The following is a 19,004-nucleotide window of genomic DNA, read 5'->3' as shown; positions in this document are numbered from 1 at the left end:
GGAACTGGGGACACCAAGAGGGTCTTGGAGACACCAGGGGGGTCTCAGGACTCACCTGCTTGTGGTGCTGCCCCTCCTCTCCCCTCCCAGGCCCCATTGACCCCCCTCAAATGTCCCCTAACCCACATTTTCCCTTTAATTCCCTCCCCCCACAGATCCCTTTGACCCCCCAATGTCCCCAAGACCCCTTTTAACTCCCCCAAATGCACCCAAAGCCCCTCCAAAACCCCCCAAATCCCCATCCAACTCTCCTAGATCCCTGCAAATCTCCCACAGCCCCCCCCTCAAATCCTTTCCAACCCCCCCCCCCCCCCAAAGAGGGATCACTCAGCACCCTGGGACAGGAACACAGTGGGCTGTACTGGGGGCACTGGGCTGTACTGGGAGGGCACTGGGGGGGGCTCAGCTGTCCCATGACAACGTGGCCCAGCTCCAGGAGAGATCTGGGGAGCAGTGAGGAGGTACTGGTCTCTACTGGTCTGTACTGGTCTGTCCTGATTTGTGCCCTCAATCCCCAAAGCCCCTCCCCAGCTCCCCCAGGACCCTCCCAGACCCCAAAACCCCCCAGGCCCCTTAGGCCCCTGACTTGGTCCTGCTGCCCCTTGGGCATCTCCAGCTTCTGCAGAACCAGGCATTTCATTAGCAAATTGGCAGATGACACCAAGTTGGGGGGTGTGTTGATCTGATGGAAGGCAGGAGGGCTCTGCAGAGGGACCTGGCCAAGCTGGATCTACAGGCTGATTCCAACAGGATGAGGTTCAAGCAGGCCAAGGCCACAACAACCCCCTGCAGCCCCATGGGCTGGGGACAGAGTGGTTGGAGAGCAGCCAGGCAGAAAGGGAGCTGGGAGTTTGGATTGACAGGAAGCTGAACATGAACCAGAGTGTGCCCAGGTGGCCAAGAAGGCCAGTGGATCCTGGCCTGGATCAGGAACAGTGTGGCAGCAGGAGCAAGGAAGGGATTCTTGCCCTGTCCTCAGCACTGGTGAGGCCACCCCAGAGTGCTGTGTCCAGTTCTGGGCCCTCAGTTCAGGAAGGACATGGAGGGGCTGGAGCAGGTCCAGAGAAGAGCAACAAGGCTGGGGAAGGGACTGGAGCACAAGACCTATGAGGAAAGACTGAGGGAGCTGGGTTTATTGAGCCTGGAGAAGAGGAGGCTCAGGGGAGACCTCCTCACTCTCTACAACTCCCTGACAGGAGGTTGTAGCCAGGTGGAGGTAAGGTTCTGCTCCCAGGAACCAGCAGTAGGACAAGAGGGCTCAGTCTTCAGCTGTGCCAGGGGAGGTTTAGGTTGGAAATCTTTTCAAGAGAGAGTAATCAGCCATTGGGATGGGCTGCTCAGGGAGGGGGTGGAGTCACCATCCCTGGAGGTGTTTAAGGTGAGACTGGATGTGGCATCAGTGCCATGGTCTGGGAAGCACGGCGGAGTTGGATCAAGGGTTGGACTTGATGATCTCAGAGGTCTTTTCCAACCCGGGTGATTCTCTGATTCACATTCCTATGGCAGCACATGCTTGAGGCTCTATCCGCAGGGTGATAGAGATGTCTGTACATATATATATACAAGGTTAGTCTGTAAATATGTGGTGTTAGAAAAGCAGGATAAGTTGTGGGGTGGTTCTAGGAGAAAGAAGCCCACAGCACAGTCCAAGCAGGCACCCCTCAGCTTCCACATCATCTCCCCTCCCTGCAGGTTCATGTCCTTGAGACCAGACCCTGAGGTTACCCTGAGAAATGGCACAGAGGTGACCCCAGAGCTGGCCCTGAGGCGACCCTGCAAGGCAGACGTGCTGCTGAGGAAGGACAGCCCTGTGGTGGGGAAGAACTGAAACTGTGAGTGCCCAGCCCTGAGAAGATGCTGTCTCCATCCCCTGTGTGCCAGGTGAGCTGGGGCTTTGCTGCAGAGATGCAGGCGCTGATTTGAGCAGCTCCAACTCCTGAGATCATGGACACCCAGGAACATAAACTCTCCCTATCCTGCAAGGAGGAGCAGAGATGGCACTGGCACTGTGGGGGGACAGGTTATCCCTGTGCCTTCCTCTCCAGGCCCTGCCTGTCCCTGCTGGGCCCCTGTCCATCCCCATCAGGTCCCTGCCCATCCCCCCCAGGCTGAGCTCCCCCCAGGAACTGCCGTGGAGCTGAAGCTGCTGCCATCCCCCCCCTGCAGCTGCTCCCACAGCCAAGGGAGCAGCAAAGGCAGGGCCAGGACAAGAGGCAGCAGCAGGGGAGCACTGGGGGAGACGGGAACCTCTTGTGTGGGGCAGGAAAGAGCCACTAGCCACAAGGATGGTGCTGTCCTGAGTAGGCCCAGCCCTCACATCCCCCCAGCCAATGCTGGTTGCCTGGGGGGCGCGGGAGGGACCCCCAGCCCATGTGCCCCACACTCAGCTGGCAGAGAGAGAGCCAAGGGACAGGGACATGGGCAGAGACACGGGTGGGAGACAGCCAGGGCCATTGCAGGGCCACGGTGAGGGCACAGCCTGTGGCAGCAGAGCTGCCCAGGGCCAGGGGCAGCCGGGGGTGTTGGTACCAGCCACTGCTGGGGCCAAGCAGAGCACGAGGCCTCTTCCAGACACCTGGAGCAGCCTCCCACTTGCCAGCCCTGCCCTGGTGGGGTGACACTGTCCCCTCCCTACAGGACACTCACCCAGAAATCTCCGAGGGGCCTTTTGTGTGTATTCCTGGTTGCTGATTCATGCTAGAGACCTGAGGGAGCCTCTGCAATCCCATCCATGGGGCACAATCGACTCTAGACCTTGACTCACTGCAGACTTTGCAGGGAAATCTGTGCTGGCAGCTGCATCCTGAGCCCCAGGGCAGTTTGTATCCCCAAGTGCTGATCCGTCCTGGGGACCCAAGGGATCCTCTGCCACTCCATCCATGCAGCAGGAGTCACCCTCCTGCCCTTGACTCCCTGCAGAGGAACAAGTGCCATCTCTCTGTTTGGGAGAAGCCAGATGCTGCCCCCAGGGCATCAGAAGTGGTGCTGAAGCCTCTTTCAGCCCAGCCTGGGTGCAGTTTTCTCGTTACCTTACCAAGTGCCCACTCCCCCAGCCGGCACTGACCAACCAGGGCGTTTGGCACATGTGGTTTGGTGGTTTGGAGAAACAGCCCTGGCGAGGTGTCCGCACTGGCAGGGGGTCAGGGGATCGCTGCTCCACGGAACCAGCTGGAGCTCTGGGTGAACCTGAGCTGAAGGGCCTGTGACCTGTGGATGAGTGCGGGATGGAGCAGAGATGCCCCTGCAGGCCGGGAGGAGCCCATGCCTGAGCAGGGATGCCCAAAGGAAGCCGAGACTGTGGGAAGCCCCTGCAGAGCCGTGGGAGCAAAGCCCTGGTTTTCAGGGCTGCTCCCCTGCCCCAATTTGTTTATTTTAAGTGCAAACTGCAGCAAGGCCGTCCCTTGGCAGCAGCCGGTGCCGTGACACAGGCTCGGAGATGTGCCAGCCCAGGAGGGACTGAGGGCAGGGGGTTCGTAGGGACCATCCAGCGCCCCTCGCTGCCCACGAGGGCTGGAAAGGCCCGAGGGAGCGGGGGCCGCGGGGGCCGCGGGGGCCGCTCGCCCCGCCCGGGCAGGGAAAGGCCCGAAGGACCGCCCGGGGGAACCAGGGGCCCCGCCCGGCCTCTGCGCCTTCCTCGCCCGGCGCTGCCGCTGCCGCAGCTGTAGCGCGGCGGAATTCCCGGCTCAAAGAGGCGGCGAAGGCGGAGCCGCACGGACACGGGGGGCTGCCTTCCGCTCCCAGGGCCTCTTGGAGCTGAGCGGTTGCTGCAACTGGACAGGGATGATTCAGCAATTGCCCTGGCAACGTTGGACGCTCGGCTGATTCCTGAGGGAGAAGAGAAGACAATGCCAGGAGGAATGAACTGGTTGGCCCAGAGGCACAGGAGGGAAGTCAGGCACACTGAGCCATAACTGGGGGAAAGGAATTGCAGCAGCAGGAGATGGCCACCACTGACTCCTTGAGCACCTCCTCAGCAGGGCCCCCAGACTGCGATGGAGGGAAGAACTGCAGCTGTGACTGATGGGCACAGGGAGGAGAGAGACAGCCAGCAAAGGGGGCTGGGAGCAGGAAGGAATAAGCTGAGAAGGTCATGAGATAAAGAACTTGTGTCGAGGTTTCTTAGTCAATGGGAGCGATTTCCTGGTGCTTCTCGGCTCAGTGGGGCTGGGGAGGTGGCAGCGAGACACCCTAACCCACAGCCCCTCAAGGACCCCCAAACACACTCAAAGCCCACCCAGAACCCTACCTAACCCCTTTTCTGGGGGACTTCTCTGGGCACTGGTGGTGCTTGGAGCCCCCTCGGCTGCAGGCAAGGAGTTCTCAGGTGAGTGGGGGGTGGGAAGGGGGCAGTCGGTGGGAAAAGGAGGATCAGAGAGGACAAAATGGGTGGTAGGACCCCAACCTGAGTGGGAGGGGAGTGGGACCCACCAAAAGTGGGGGGGAAGGGGCACTGAGGTTTAGGGGATGATGGGACAGTGGTGGGAGAGGTCAGCAGAGTGGGGGAAGGGGAGGGTGGGACCCCCAAATTGAGCATGAAGGGGCTGGGGAGTGGGGGAATGATGTGGAAGGGGTGGAAGAGGGAGAAAAAACGTGGGGGTTGGGACCCCAAAAGTGATCCTGGGGGAGCTGGGAATTGAGGGGACCATGGAAAAGTGGAAGGAACAGGGAGAAGGATGGAAAAGGGGAGGTGGTCTGGTGGGTCTGACGGTCCCATGGGGGTCTTTGTGCACAGAGGGATTGGCAAAGGGGGCTGGCCCCCTGTCGCTGATAATGTCGGAACGGCCAAAGCGACACGAAAAAAGGTTCCAGCAAAGTTTATTCCAAGAAAAAAGCAGGGACAGCCGGGGCTGCTGCGCAGCCCCTTAAGTACAGTTTTTGAACACACGTAATGCACACGGATAGGACAGTTCAAACTTTCACACCAGAATTCTTACAGCTAATAGGTGCATTTTCTAAACTCTACTTTCTCACAACAACTTTGCTCTTTCTCAAAACAGCCCAGTTCTTTCCCACAACAGTCCCGAGCACCTGCTCTTATTTTTCTCTCATGTTGATGTTCTTCCCAACTACTCTCGTTCAAAACAGGTCCTTGTTCTCATGAGACAGTGCTCCTGTTCTCATGAGACAGTATTCTCTGTTCCCACAGGACAGCTTCTTCAGGATGCATCAGTATGTTGTCAGGATCAGGGCCTCCATTTTCAGTCCTCTCTTTCAGTCCATCTCAGGGGTATACTTTGATCTGGTCAACATCTATTGCTTCGTCAGTATGTGCCAAGGTGCTGACAGACCCGCTGTCACCCGTGACAGCCCCCCCTGAACTCCCAACTTACTGTGGCGCGCTGGGGGCTGTTGAATCCAATGCTCTCAGGGCACAGACATTTCTTTGGGGCAAAGAGCCTTAATACATTTGGGACAGACCACACTTTACCACCACCTGTTCTTAAACTACTCTGCTGGATCAGAGCAGCACAATAGGACAGTGGGGACCCCTGGGATCCCTGGGACAACAAAGTGGAGAACCTGGAGAGAGGGAATGCCTGGGAACACGGCACCCCAAAGGTGAGAGTCAGAGGAGAAGGGACCCTTGGGACCCCCAACACTCCCAGCATCCTTAAGTGGGACCCCCAGCATCCCAGGCAGGGGAGACGCTCTGAACCCCAGAGAGGAGAGACCAGAGAGGGGGAACTTTTGGAGAGGTTTTTTGGGCTAATCTTCATATTTTGGAGTATTTTTTAGCTGAATCTCAACTTTTTGCTGTTTGGGGGAGCAGGGGTCTTCCTGCTATTTCTGAGGGGGTTTTTGCCTGAATCTTGGTGGTTTTGGTTTTTCTGGGCTGAATCTTGGTGTTTGGGAGGTTTCTATGGACACAGGGTGCCCAGTGAGTTCTAAAGATGGATTTGGGCAGGAGGAACCCCCAAACCACAATGCCCTCACCCCTTGTTTTCCCCCCCAACAGGATTTGTCCTTCCCAAAGCTTGGGCAGATGGAGGAGGAGGCTGCAAGGAAGAGGAAGATGCCATGGGCCCCCCCAGGCAGGTGAGGAGGAAGTCAGTGCCCCTAGGCCTGGTCTTGTGCTGCCTCTGGCAGCCAAGCATTGCCCCCGGCTGCAGGACAAGCCCACTGCTGCCACCGTCCTGCCGGGGCTGGAGTTGGGGGATGTCCTTGGCCTTCCCTCTGGGTCAGAGGCAAATCCCCTCCCCGTCCTTCTTGCTTCCTGCCCCAGGCCCTGAGCTGAGGATGGAGAGCCCGGAGGACAAATCCCCCTGGCAGAACCTGGTGGGAGAGGCCATTTTGAATGGCTCCACGGTGCAGGAAGGAAACTGGGAGGAAAAAGCCCAGAGATCCCCCCGGAGGAGGGGCTCCAAAGCCAGCCCAGGGTGCTCTGAGGAGGAAGGACCCAGCCTGAAGGACCCAGCCTGTGCCAGGAAGGCGGCCGGAGCTTGAGCTGGAGCTCCGACCTGGTGGTCCCTGAGCAGCCTCCCACCAGGGAGAAGCCCTTCAGATGCTTGGAATGTGGGAAGAGCTTCAGGCAGAGCTCTGACCTCCTCACCCACCAGCACATCCACACTGGGGAACGTCCCTACACATGTGGGGAATGTGGGAAGAGCTTCAGGCAGAGCTCTGACCTCCTCACCCACCAGCACATCCACACTGGGGAACGTCCCTACACATGTGGGGAATGTGGGAAGAGCTTCAGGCAGAGCTCCAAGCTCCTCAGCCACCAGTGCATCCACACTGGGGAACAGCCCTACGTGTGTGTGGGGAATGTGGGAAGAGCTTCAGTGACAGCTCCCCCCTCCGCATCCACCAGCGCATCCACACTGGGGAATGGCCCTACACGTGTGGGAAATATGGGAAGAGCTTCAGGCAGAACTCCGACCTCCTTACCCATCAGTGCATCCACACCGGGGAATGGCCCTACATGTGTCGGGAATGTAGGAAGAGCTTCAGGATCAGCTCCCACCTCCATACCCACCAGGGCATCCACACCAGGGAACAGCCCTACAAGTGCTTGGAATGTGGGAAGAGGTTTCAGACCAGCTCCGATCCACACTGGGGAGAGGCCCTACAAGTGTGGGGAGTGTGGGAAGAGCTTCGCCCACAGCTCTATCTTGACCTCACACCAGCGGACCCACTGGTAAGGGAAGCCATATGAGTGCCCCGATTGTGGGAAGAGCTTTGGCTGCTGCTTCCACCCTGAATGAACCCCCGATAATGAGGCAACCCCTGGAGTCCAGTGACTGTCAGTCCATCCCTTTCTACCAGAAAGAGCCAGTCCCCTTTCTCAGGGGCAGATTTTTGAAACAGAACCCTTCCTGGGGAGGTGTGTGGAGATTCCTGCCTTGGCAGGGGACCCCACCAAGGTCACTCCTCGAGGCTGAGAGCAGAGATCTCCCCACGAGCATTGGTCTGGGGGAGTTACATCCATCTCTAATTAATAATTATTGCTTTTGTGCCATTTTTAGTAGAAATGCTTCAACAATTGCTTTAGTGAAGAGCACTGTCCTATCTTATCCTGTACCACTGGTAGTTTTAGTGTTTCTATTGTGCAGTAAATAATTCTGATGAAGACCTTTTTTCTGATCATTTGTAACCCTAAGTAATTCATTTCTATCAATAGATCTGATTTGCCATCATTAAAACCTGGGGGACAAGTCACACCTCTCTAACTCCTCTAAACTTAAAAGTATTGGCATAATCCATGGCTGAGATTGGATCCAGCAGCCCCCAGCATGCCACAGTAAGTTGGGAGCTCAGGGGGGCCAGCCCCCTTTCCCAACGCCCCTGTGCACAAAGACCCCCATGGGACCGTCGGACCCACCAGACCACCTCCCCTTTTCCATCCTTCTCCCTGTTCCTTCCACTTTTCCATGGTCCCCTCAATTCCCAGCTCCCCCAGGATCACTTTTGGGGTCCCAACCCCCACGTTTTTTCTCCCTCTTCCACCCCTTCCACATCATTCCCCCACTCCCCAGCCCCTTCATGCTCAGTTTGGGGGTCCCACCCTCCCCTTCCCCCACTCTGCTGACCTCTCCCACCACTGTCCCATCATCCCCTAAACCTCAGTGCCCCTTCCCCCCCACTTTTGGTGGGTCCCACTCCCCTCCCACTCAGGTTGGGGTCCTACCACCCATTTTGTCCTCTCTGATCCTCCTTTTCCCACCGACTGCCCCCTTCCCACCCCCCACTCACCTGAGAACTCCTTGCCTGCAGCCGAGGGGGCTCCAAGCACCACCAGTGCCCAGAGAAGTCCCCCAGAAAAGGGGTTAGGTAGGGTTCTGGGTGGGCTCTGAGTGTGTTTGGGGGTCCTTGAGGGGCTGTGGGTAGATTTTGGGGGGTTCCCATCACCTTTTGGGGTGAGCTGGGTGCCCATTGAGGGGCAGGTGCCCTCCCAAAACCTCTCCAGAGCGGGTTGACACGGGGGGGAACACAGGGGGGTCCCCATTCTCGATCCATCCCGGGGCCAGTTCTGCCCTCCCCAAAGTTGGCTCCACCCCATGGGGTCCCCCTAAGGCCCTCCCCCACTGCCTCCCAATAACCGGGACTGGGAAGCTTTTCTGGGATCACTGGGAGCAGTCGCGTGGTGTCATAATAAAAGCGGGGATGGGGGGGGACAGACGCCTTCCCCCCACCAAATCCTCAAGGGGACGGGGGGTCCAGGCTGGGCCTGAGGCCCCAGGGAGGAGCTGCGGCCGCCGGCGGCTCAGGAGCTCTATGGGGAGAGAAAAGAGGGTGACACCGGGGTGGGAGGTCCCTGGGGGGGCACAGACGCTCTGGGGGGGACACACGACCCCCTGGGACCCCCCTCACCTTCTGGCGCAGGTAGAAGCCGAGCCCCAGCGCCAGAGAGAGGAAGCCCAAGAGGACGCCCTCGGGCCCTGATTAGGAGCAATTCTCAGGCCAATGAAGCCCAGCAGGGCCGGGGCTGCCGGTGGTGTCCGGTCCTTGCAGGAAGCGGGGAGGGCCCGGCGGTGTATAATAGTTTGGGGTTTTTGGTTACCAGTCTGGGGTCACGGGGAGTTACTGGTTTGGGGCTTGGAGTTGCTGGGAGGGTGTTTGGGGTTACTGGTCCTTACTGGTCTGTACTGGTTTGCAGCTCTGGAGCTGTTTGGACCTCGACAACTTCAGCCCCGTGACCCAGAAACTGATGAAGCTGGTGCTGCTTCAGATCCTGTGGTGCCTCCATGTACTGGGAGAGACTGGGAAGGGCTCTGAGGGGATTAGGAGGGACTGGGAGGGCAGCGGGAGGGAGGGGAGGGAACTGAAGGGAATTGGGGGGACAAGGAGGGCAGTGGGAGGGGATTGAGGGGAACTGGGAGGGAGGGTTAGGGTTACTGGAAGGGACTGAGAGGGAACTGGTGGGCAGTGGGAGGGACAGGGAGGTGCTTTAGGGTTACTGGGAGGAACTGGGAGTTACTGGGGTTTCGAGTTACTGGGAGGGAATTTATTGTTACTGGGAGTTACTGGTTTGGTGTTACAGGCTTGGGTTGGTGTTACTGGGAGTTACCGGTTTGGGCTATGGTGTTTCTGGGAATTACTGGTTTGGGGTTTTGGGGTTATTGGGAATCAGTTTAGGGTTACTAAGAGTGACTGGGAGTTACTGAGAAGGGGTTTAGTGTTGCTGGTTGTTACTGGTTTGGTGTTTGCTGTTACTGGTTGTTACTGGAGGAGTAATTTGCTGTTCTTGGGGAGTCCCAGGGGGGTCTCTGAGCCCCCCCAACCCCCGCCCCCCCAGTACTCCTTTGGGTTCATCTTCGAGGCCGAGTGGGGCCCTGCCCAGTGTCCCCAGTGCCACCAGTGCTGCTGCCCCCGGTGCCAGCACCCGGTGAGGGGACTGGGGGTTCCTGGGAAGTTTGGGGGATCCTGAGGTGAGTTTTGGGGATTAAAAAGGGCTTTGAGGGATCACTGGGAGTGTTTTGTGGATTCCCTGGGGGGTCTTTGGGGTCTCTTGGGGATCCCTGGGGGTCTTTGAGGGGTCATGGGGGTCACTGGGAGGGGATTTGGTTGGTACAGGGGGGGTCTGGGGGGACCTGAAAGGCACCTGGGGGGCACTGGAGCTTCCTATAAATCGTTGTGTGTCCCTTGGGGGTCTCTCTGCCCCCTGCCCCTCCATTTGAGGCAAAAATGGGTACATTTGGGGCAAAAATGGGGAAGTTTGGGGAACATTTTGGAGGAAATTGAGCAAAAATGGGGACTTCTCAGGAAATTCGGCAAGTGTTGGGCAATTCGGGGCAAAACTGGGAAAATTATGGCAAAAATGGGGAAGTCTGGAGGACATTTAGGGAAAACTGGGGGGAATTTGGCAAAAATGGGGAAATTTAGGGAAATGTAGGGAAGTTTTGGGGGAAAATGGGGAAATTTGGGCAAAAAAGGGAACATTTGGGGAGAAAAAAGAGGAAATTTGGCAAACGAAATTTGGGCAAAAATGGAGAAGTCTAGGGAAAATTTGGGGCAAAAGGGAGCGTATGGGGAGAAATAGGGAAATTTGGGTAAAAATGGGGAAGTTTATGGGAAAGTTGTGTAAAATTTGGGTAAAAATGGGGAAATTTGGGTAAAATTGAGGCAAAAATGTCAAACTTTAAAGTGGGGAAATCTAGACATGAAATGGGGAAGCTTGAGGGGATTAGGTAAAAATAGGGAAATTTGGGAGAAATGGGGGGAATTTAGGGAAAATTTGGGCAAAAAGGGTAGTTATGGTAAAATTGGCCAAAACAGGGAAACTTGGGGAAAACTAGGCAGAAATGGGGGAATTTGGGGCAAAATGGGCAAGTTTGTGGGAAGTTTTGGGGAAATTGGGCAAAACTAGGGAAGTTTGGGGCAAAAATGGGGAAATCTGGGGATCAAATTGGGAAGTTTGGGGAAATTAAGGTAAAAATGGGAAAACTTGGGGAAATTGGGGTGAAAATTGGGCAAAAATGGACAAGTTTGGGGGTTAATCTGGGAAAATTGGGTAGAAATTAGGAAATTTGGGATGAAAATGGGGAAGGTTGGGGAGAATTGGGCAGAAATGAAATTTGGGGGAAAATAGGGAAGTTTGAGAGGAAATTGGGGAAAAATAGGGAAATCTGGGGCAAAAATGGGGAAATTTGGTGGTAAAATGGGGAAGTTTGGGGGATTTAGGTAAAAATGGGGAAGTTTGGGCAAAAATGGGGAAGTTTGGGATATTTTGGGGAAAACCGTGCAGAAATGGGGAAGTTTGGGAGGCAACTGGCAAAAATGGGGAAGTTTATGGAAAATTTTGGGGAAAATTGGGCAGAAATGGAGAAATTTGGGGGGAAATCAGGGCAAAAATGCGGGAATTTGGGACAAAAATTGGGTAGCTTGTGGGAAATTTTGGAGAAAACTGGGCAGAAATGGGAAAGTTTGGGGTAAACTTGGGCAAACTTGGGCACAAAGGGGGAAGTTCAATGGCTCTGGAGGGGCCTTTTAGGGTTCCTGGGGGTCTCTGGGGGTCCCTCTCTCACCAGCGGGTCCTCCCATCTGCCAGGGGGCACTACAGCGAGTACCTGGTGGGGCTGGTGAACCAGCATGGGCTGGACTCTGTGCTGCTCCGTGACCAGGCAGAGCTGCATGAGGCCGCAGAGAGCCACCTGCTGGCTGGGAGGACCCGGCGCAGCCCCACTGAGAGCACCAGTGCCTTCAAGCAGCAACTGCACCACCTGCTAGGAAGGGAGGTGCTGCTGCGGCCACTCCCCCTTATGCAAATGAAGGGCACCAGCATGCCCTTCATGTGTGCTGAGCCACATCCACTTTTATGCAAATAAAAATACATATGTCTGCTTATTGGAGTTCAAGCCACACCCCCTTTTATGCAAATAAACTCCATATACATCCACCTGAGGGAGAAGCCACACTCCCTGTATGCAAATAGATATCTGCTTGTCCGAGGTGAAGCCATACCCCATTTTATTCATATCCATGTCTTTGTTGGTGGCAGAACCATGCCCCCATTTATGCAAATAGAGTCCATATGAATCCACCTGTTGGAAGAGCTACGTCCCACCTTTTATGCAAATAAAGGCTATATATGGGCATCTGCTGGAAGAGGTGGAACCACGCCCACTTCTATGCAATTAACCATGTCTGTTTGATGTAGACTCATGCCCCTTTTATGCAAATAAGCTTATAGCTGCTTGTTGGATGTGAAGCCACACCCCATTTTATTCAAATACATGTGTTTGTTGGCTCTGCCATGGTCCCTTTATGCAAATGAAGCGAGGCAAGGCCTGGAGAGCAAATGTAATATAGCAATACGAAAAGTAGAGAGTTAATTTAGGAAGCAAGCCCTAAGCAAAAGCACAGAGAACCTAGTCTTAGAAATAGCAGAGGCAATAATTTATCAAGGTATGCAGAACACACTGACACGAAAGAACAGAAGCATAAATACACAGGAAAACAGAAAGAACTAAAAATGCAAACATACCTAATATTAGACATATGGAGGAAAAACAAAGGGAGATAAGGGAAAGAAGATGAGCCGAAGCCCAGGTACCCTTGCCAGATATCAAGAATCTCTGCCAGATGCACTAGGAAATCAGCCAGATCAGAGAAGTTCACAAAGATTATGAAGATGATGGAAGAAAGGACAAGAGTTCATGAGGCCAAAGAACAGGAATGACCCCTCAAATTCTCCCCAAATTTAAGACCACGCCTCTAACTCCACCTAACTCCACCTGTTATGAATATTAAAAATGTATGTTGCAATATTATGAATATTCATATTGTATGATGCAATTGCTTGGCAAAAATTGTATAAAAAGTCCAGCTGTGAGTTGCTGGAACAAAACGGTTTGTCCAGAGAGATCTGGCTGCTTCCCAGCACCGAAAATAAATAAATATACCTCCTGCTTAAAGGCTAAAAACTTTGTCTCGGAGCAGTTTCTCCGTCCGTGCCTTCTGGGGCATAAAAAATTGGCATCACAAATAAAGGCCATATATGGGCACCTGCTGGAAGAGGGGTGGAGCCACACCCCTTTTCATGCAAATGAAGTCCATATACATCCACCTGTGGGAGGAACCACACCCCCACTTTCATGCAAACAATGGACAGATATATCTTCCCCTGGAAGATGCAGAGCCACACTCCCTTTTATGCAAATGAAGACTCTATATGGCCAACTTGTGGATGAGGCAGCAGTCACACCCCTTTATGCAAATAAAGTCCATATTTGACCACCTACTAGAGGAGCCTCTTAGCCATGCCCCCTTATGCAAATAATCCCCATATACGGTCGGCATATCCCATGACAGTGAGGCTGCATGCTGATTGGTGGAGAGGAAAGAGCAGGGAGTGGGTCCTGAGGAGCCTCAAAAGTGGTGGAAAGGGCCTTCAAAGACCCCTCAAGTCCCTCCATGTCTCCTCAAGTCCCTCCATGTCCCTTCAAGTCCCTCAATGGTCCCTCCATGTCCCCCCCAGGTCTCTTCTCGGCCTTGTCTCTCCAGCATCCCAAGTCTTTGTCCCCTCGGGCACAGCCTTGTCTGTGCCACCAAGGGCTGTGAGGAGACACGTTGTGCTGAGGCCTCCAATCAAGCCATACTTTGCTCAGCACCTGAGCTGATGCACAGAGCCTTTGCCTCCCTGCACTCATAGCCTCCAAGGATCTCCTGGAGAGTCCCTGGAGAGACTTTGTCAGGAATGGCCCTGGGGGGCTCCTTAATGCTTCAAAGACCTGCAGGATCTTTTGATTTTGACTTGGAGTCTCTGAGAGTCTGTGCAATTTTGGCCTTCAATTTTCAACTGTAACAAGTCCCTTGAGATTCTTTGTCAGAACTGGCCCTCAGTGGAGCTCATTAATTCTTCAAGGGACTCAAGGTTTATAAAGGCACTTTGCCTTTCCCTTTGACACTGAGAAGTTTGTTCAATCACAGCCTCCAATTATCTGCTCTAAGGACTCCCTTGAGATTCTTTCTCAATAACAGCACTCAATAGGGCTCATTAATGCTTCAAGATACTTCAGATTTTCTATTGTACTTTGGTTTTCCCTTTGGCACCTAGTCTTCAGGGGCTTTGTGCAATCACAGCCTCCAATTACCTCCTCCAGTGAGTCCATGGGGAGTCTGTATTGGGAACGGCCCTCAGAGGGATGCATTAATGCTTTGAGATATTTTGGGGTTTTCTTCTGATTTTGTCATGGAAAAGTTTGTGCAATCTCCCCTCAGGAGGTTCAAAGGCTCAGCACCAAAGCCACCATGGAGCTTGTTAAGATAAAGCAAGTCCTAACAGACCATGGGCCTTCCGGTGATTTCTCTCTAGTCTTGCAGATTTAATTAGAGAATTTTTCTACAATAGTTTATAATAAAAAATCATTCTTGTTTTAAAGGGTGTATTTTATTACTTTTCTCTCTTGAGAAGTGGTGATTATAGCAGTCTTCAATTGATATTGATCCAGGGTCTCTCCTAAGGAGTTCTGGACTGGTTTGAGCAGCTTTCCCTTGAGGTCTGACACAGTGTGAACAAACTTGGTTCACACATCCTCAATCCCATCGTGTCTCTCATCAATCAGCTGGGACCTGGTTTGCTTAGAGAACTGGCCGCATGCAGGCAAAGAGGGATTTTTCCTCGTATGTTGACACAATCTAAGACTCTTAAGTTTCAGCACTAAACACAACCTCCTCAACTCTATGCCAAGTCCAAGATGCCACCACTGAGCTTCGTCTTCCCCAAACCAAAACCATGCAAGAAATGTATTAGACAGAGAGGAAATTATAAAACAAACATAAAGAAAATACTGGCTGAAGGAATGCCTCAGTTAGAAGAGACTGGAATGTTTGCTAAAGAGGATGAGTTATGAGATAGACCAAACTTCTCTCTCTCAGCAATTGTAAATTCAAAATTAAGGGGCTTTAATCGAGGAAGTGTGGTAAAACAGAAGAAATAACAACCCTTTATTAAAAGATACATGTATGTTGGCAAAAACAGTAATAAAACACAAAAAAAAAAACCCCTAGACAATAGTCCTGTACCCAAAAGTCCCCTTCAAACAAAAGAAAAAGGTCTGAATACTTCTCTGTCTTTTAGCGCAGTTCTAATCAAGGTTGGCAGGAGGCGCTGTTGGACCACTGGAGGTGCAGAGCCTGCAGTACTCTGTGGTGGTCTGCAGGGGGCACTGTTGGGCTCTGGCGTTCACTGCACGGGAAGGGGGTCTGCGGGGTGGTCTCAGGTCATGAGAGAAGCCGAAAAGAGAATGGGGACCCTTCTCCCAATGGAAGAAGGGGGAAAGGAAAACAGTCCACCCCCACGGAACTCACTGTTGTCCTCAGATGACGGTGTCCCAAGGCTCCTCCTCTCTTCTCCCAGTAAGCACAAAAGCTCTCTGATGAAAACACAGCAGGTCCGGGCCAGAGGCAAAGACAGCCTGCCTGCAAGTTGAGGCCAGCAGTCAGGGCTGACCAGAGCAAGAAGCCAGAAAGACCGGTCTCCAGGCCTTCTCTCCAAAAGCACGCACGCAAGACCCCCCGTCTCCGTCCCGGAGAGAGAGCTCAGCCAAAAACTTACCTCTCCCTTCTGAGAAGAGCCAGCGAACTCCTCCCCTAAAACTTCTCCCCTCTCCCCCCAGCCTCTGATGGGCCATCCATTAGGAATGCGGTTGGGCCAGCTAGGTTCTTTTGTAAAGCTAATCGCCCCCCCCTTTCCATTCAAACTCCATCTTTCCTACAGTGGGGGCAGGGGGAAGAAAAATTCCCCTCCTTGGATTTCTAACCTATAACAAGGAAGAATCAGACCAGCTACTGAAAGATAGACAAGCTTTTAACTTGCTGAGCTCAAAGAAGGTTGTTGAGAGGTGTCTGAATGATCAGAGAGTGAGGGGAAGGGAAATGCAGAGAACACTGGTAAGTGCTCAGGAATTTTCCACAGGCCTTTACAATGTAAGTTTCTGTCAGGGGAGTTGTAAAATAAACAAGTTTCTGAATGCTTTTCAGTTCAAGTAGTTGTCACGTAAGTATCTAGTTTTTTATAAGAGCTGCTGAAAAAAGGAGCTCTATAACCAGCTTGTCATGGTTTGAGATAGTCCCAAAATCCAATTCCCTAGCTCCATCCCCCCTCCCACATCTCAACCTAATGTGAGATGGGTTTTTCCAGACAAAACACACCAGACTCAAAGTGGGGGAAAGGGAATATATTACAATGACTGTACAAATAAATACCATATCACATTATACACATGATCACAACTATCTCTACCATGACATAAGTATTTACAATGGATCAGATCTCTTCTCCCCTCCAAATAAAAGTCCAGGAGGGAAAGAAGGACAGATCCCTTCCAGTCCTTAAGCAGTAGCATCTTCTAAGGCAGCAGGTTTCTGTCTTCTCCACATGCATGCAGCAGCTGTGGCTGGCTTTCTGCCAGCACTCACGAGGGAGGTACCAAGCTCCCTTGGCCCCCTTGACGCAGGCAAAGGGGTCTTCCATGGGCTTCGTAACCCCAGACAAGGTCGTTTCACCACGTCATATCACGAAGACACAGGGGGGTCTTCGTGACGGTCTGGTATCTCTTGCAGGGCCTCTGTGCCCTGTCTCTCAGGCTGCCACCGAGGCAGCAGTGCGAGGGGGGGAGCGAAGGTCACTCCCCCCTGCATTCCACCTGACCATCCCGGTCCAGCTCCAGGACGCTCTGAGCTTCTCAGCTCCTCTCTCTCTCCGGCGCTGCATGTCTAAAACTCTTCTCCTTAATAGGAGTCCATGTCCCTCTTTTCTCAGAGGGATCTCAAAGGACTTTTGGGGGGCTGGTACAGTCTTACCCCAGACTCTGTCTCTCAGCTGCTGGTTCTCTCTCTCTCCCTTTCCAGGAGTCTTCTCTACGGTGCTGCATGTTGTTTCTGCTGCTCCTCCGGTTCAGGTTCTTATCTCTGGCTCTCTGCCACCGTTTCTCTGGTCAGTCCCGGTTGCTGCTCTGTGCCCATGGAGAAAACATCTCCTGGCATACTACAGACACTTAGTCCAGTCTAAGACTGTTCCAAGTCTCTGCAATCCCCTCCCAGCCAGGGGCTGGGAGGCCCAGAGGCCCCGAGGGGCTCAGAGCCCCTTCCTCGTGGCCCTACAACATGGTCACCTCTCCTCAACAACCAAAACTACAACTCATCTCTTCCAGTGAGCTTGTGATACGTTTACATTTTTGCAGGAGCGCCCATTGGACAGAATTTCAAAACTTCCAGGGGTTTCCACCCCTTGGGGTCTACCGCTTTTCTTAGCCTCTGGGGGAAAACAAGGTCCAAACCACTACACCAGCTGTAAATATATTGCTCAAAGAACAAGTTCAAGTTCAAGACACGTATGGCCATCAAGAGACCACTAGAGGACTCCAGTGACCAAATAATGACTTTCAAAGAACTTTTTCATGCTACTTAACATGTGAATGAACTTTCAGAGAAAAGTAGTGACTATGTAGGACATTTGATGATTATGTAAAATTGTAAGAAAATATAAGCTAAGCTGACCGATAACAGGGCACACACATGATTAAAGGAGAGATCCTCCTCTGTGTTCAGTGCTGATAACACTGATAACAAGAATGCCTATCCACAGATGCTCACAAAAATGAGCCTGAGCGTTTCTTATTTGTCGATTTATGGTAATGTCACAATGGAAAAAAGATGAAATTGTGCAACTGAAATAAATGGAATCAAAGTGCTACTGTGATATTGAGGGACTCTGGGCTCTGCTCCTCAGGGAATAAGGATGGTCACTGCAAAAAATCACAGAGGCCAGGGTGCAGGCTGATGGATGGCCTCAGGGTGTAGCATTCCCACGAGAGCTCCTATCTGAGATTCTTTTAACCTGACCTTTTACTGCAAGGACCTTATTCACATTCGGCTGACAGTTGTAAGGTTGCAGATTACCTGGAAAAAAAACCAAATTACAAAGCAGGTGTGTAGATTTCCCCAAAATACAACAGCCTAGGAACACTCCTTTGTCCTGACCACCCTGTCAGGGTGTAACAGAGCAAAGCAAATATATCCAGAACATGGCGAACCTGGGCAGTAGCCGCAGGTGAGCCAAAGACAACCTAAGGCCCACACTAAGACTTTAAACCATCTTGTCCGTGAGCAGCTTTATGCTGATGATACCGCCCTTGTTGCACACACAGAAGCAGCTCTGCAGCGTTTAACATCCTGCTTTGCAGATGCTGCTGAGTTCTTTGGGCTGGAAGTCAGCTTAAAGAAGACAGAAGTTCTCTATCAACCGGCACCTCAGGAAGTCTTCCTTCATCCCCATATCACCATTGGTGAATCAGAGCTCAAATCAGTCCAGCAGTTTAATTACCTAGGCAGCCTCATCTCCTCGGACGGTAAGATTGACGGGGAGATAGACAACAGGTTAGCAGAGGCATACAGTGCTTTTGGAAAGCTTCATAAAAAGTTTGGTGTAATAAACACCTGAAGACAAGTACAAAGATCAGTGTTTACAAAGCCATAGTGCTGTCTACTCTCTTATACGTATCTGAATCTTGGGTCATCTACCGCCACCACCTGCGACTCCTAGAACACTTCCATCAATGCTGTCTCCGCACAATCCTAAACATCCACTGATCAGATTATGTGACCAATACATCTGTTCTAGAACAAGCAGCAGTCACAAGTATTGAGGCCATGTTGCTGAGAACACAGCTGCATTGGGCAGGGCACGTCTCCAGGATGAAGGACCAACCACCGCCTCCCTAAGATCTTGCTTTATGGTGAACTTGCCACTGGCTGCCGCAAGAGAGAAGCCCCAGCACACAATCACAGAATCCAGGAGTCCTTCAGCTTGGAAAAGACCTCCAAGCACATTGAGTCTTGTGCAGCCCCTCCCCGACCGCCTGCAGGGAATGGATGATGCTTTGCACAAACACCAAAAGGAATATTGTGAAAGCCATGGCCTGCAGGAGGACACAGAGAAGGGCTTGGCTGGGACTGGCAAGGAGGGAGCTGGCACTGGAGGAGCGGGAATGGGAGCCTCGGGGATGTGGCGCAGCAAGAACAGGGGCCCAGGCAGCTGGCTGGTGGCAAGACCTCACCCCCTG

This window comes from Pseudopipra pipra, chromosome 19 (genome assembly GCF_036250125.1).
Source record: "Pseudopipra pipra isolate bDixPip1 chromosome 19, bDixPip1.hap1, whole genome shotgun sequence".
Lineage (NCBI taxonomy): Eukaryota > Metazoa > Chordata > Aves > Passeriformes > Pipridae > Pseudopipra > Pseudopipra pipra.
The sequence above is the reverse complement of the archived record's forward strand: the minus strand, read 5'-3'. Positions refer to the sequence as shown.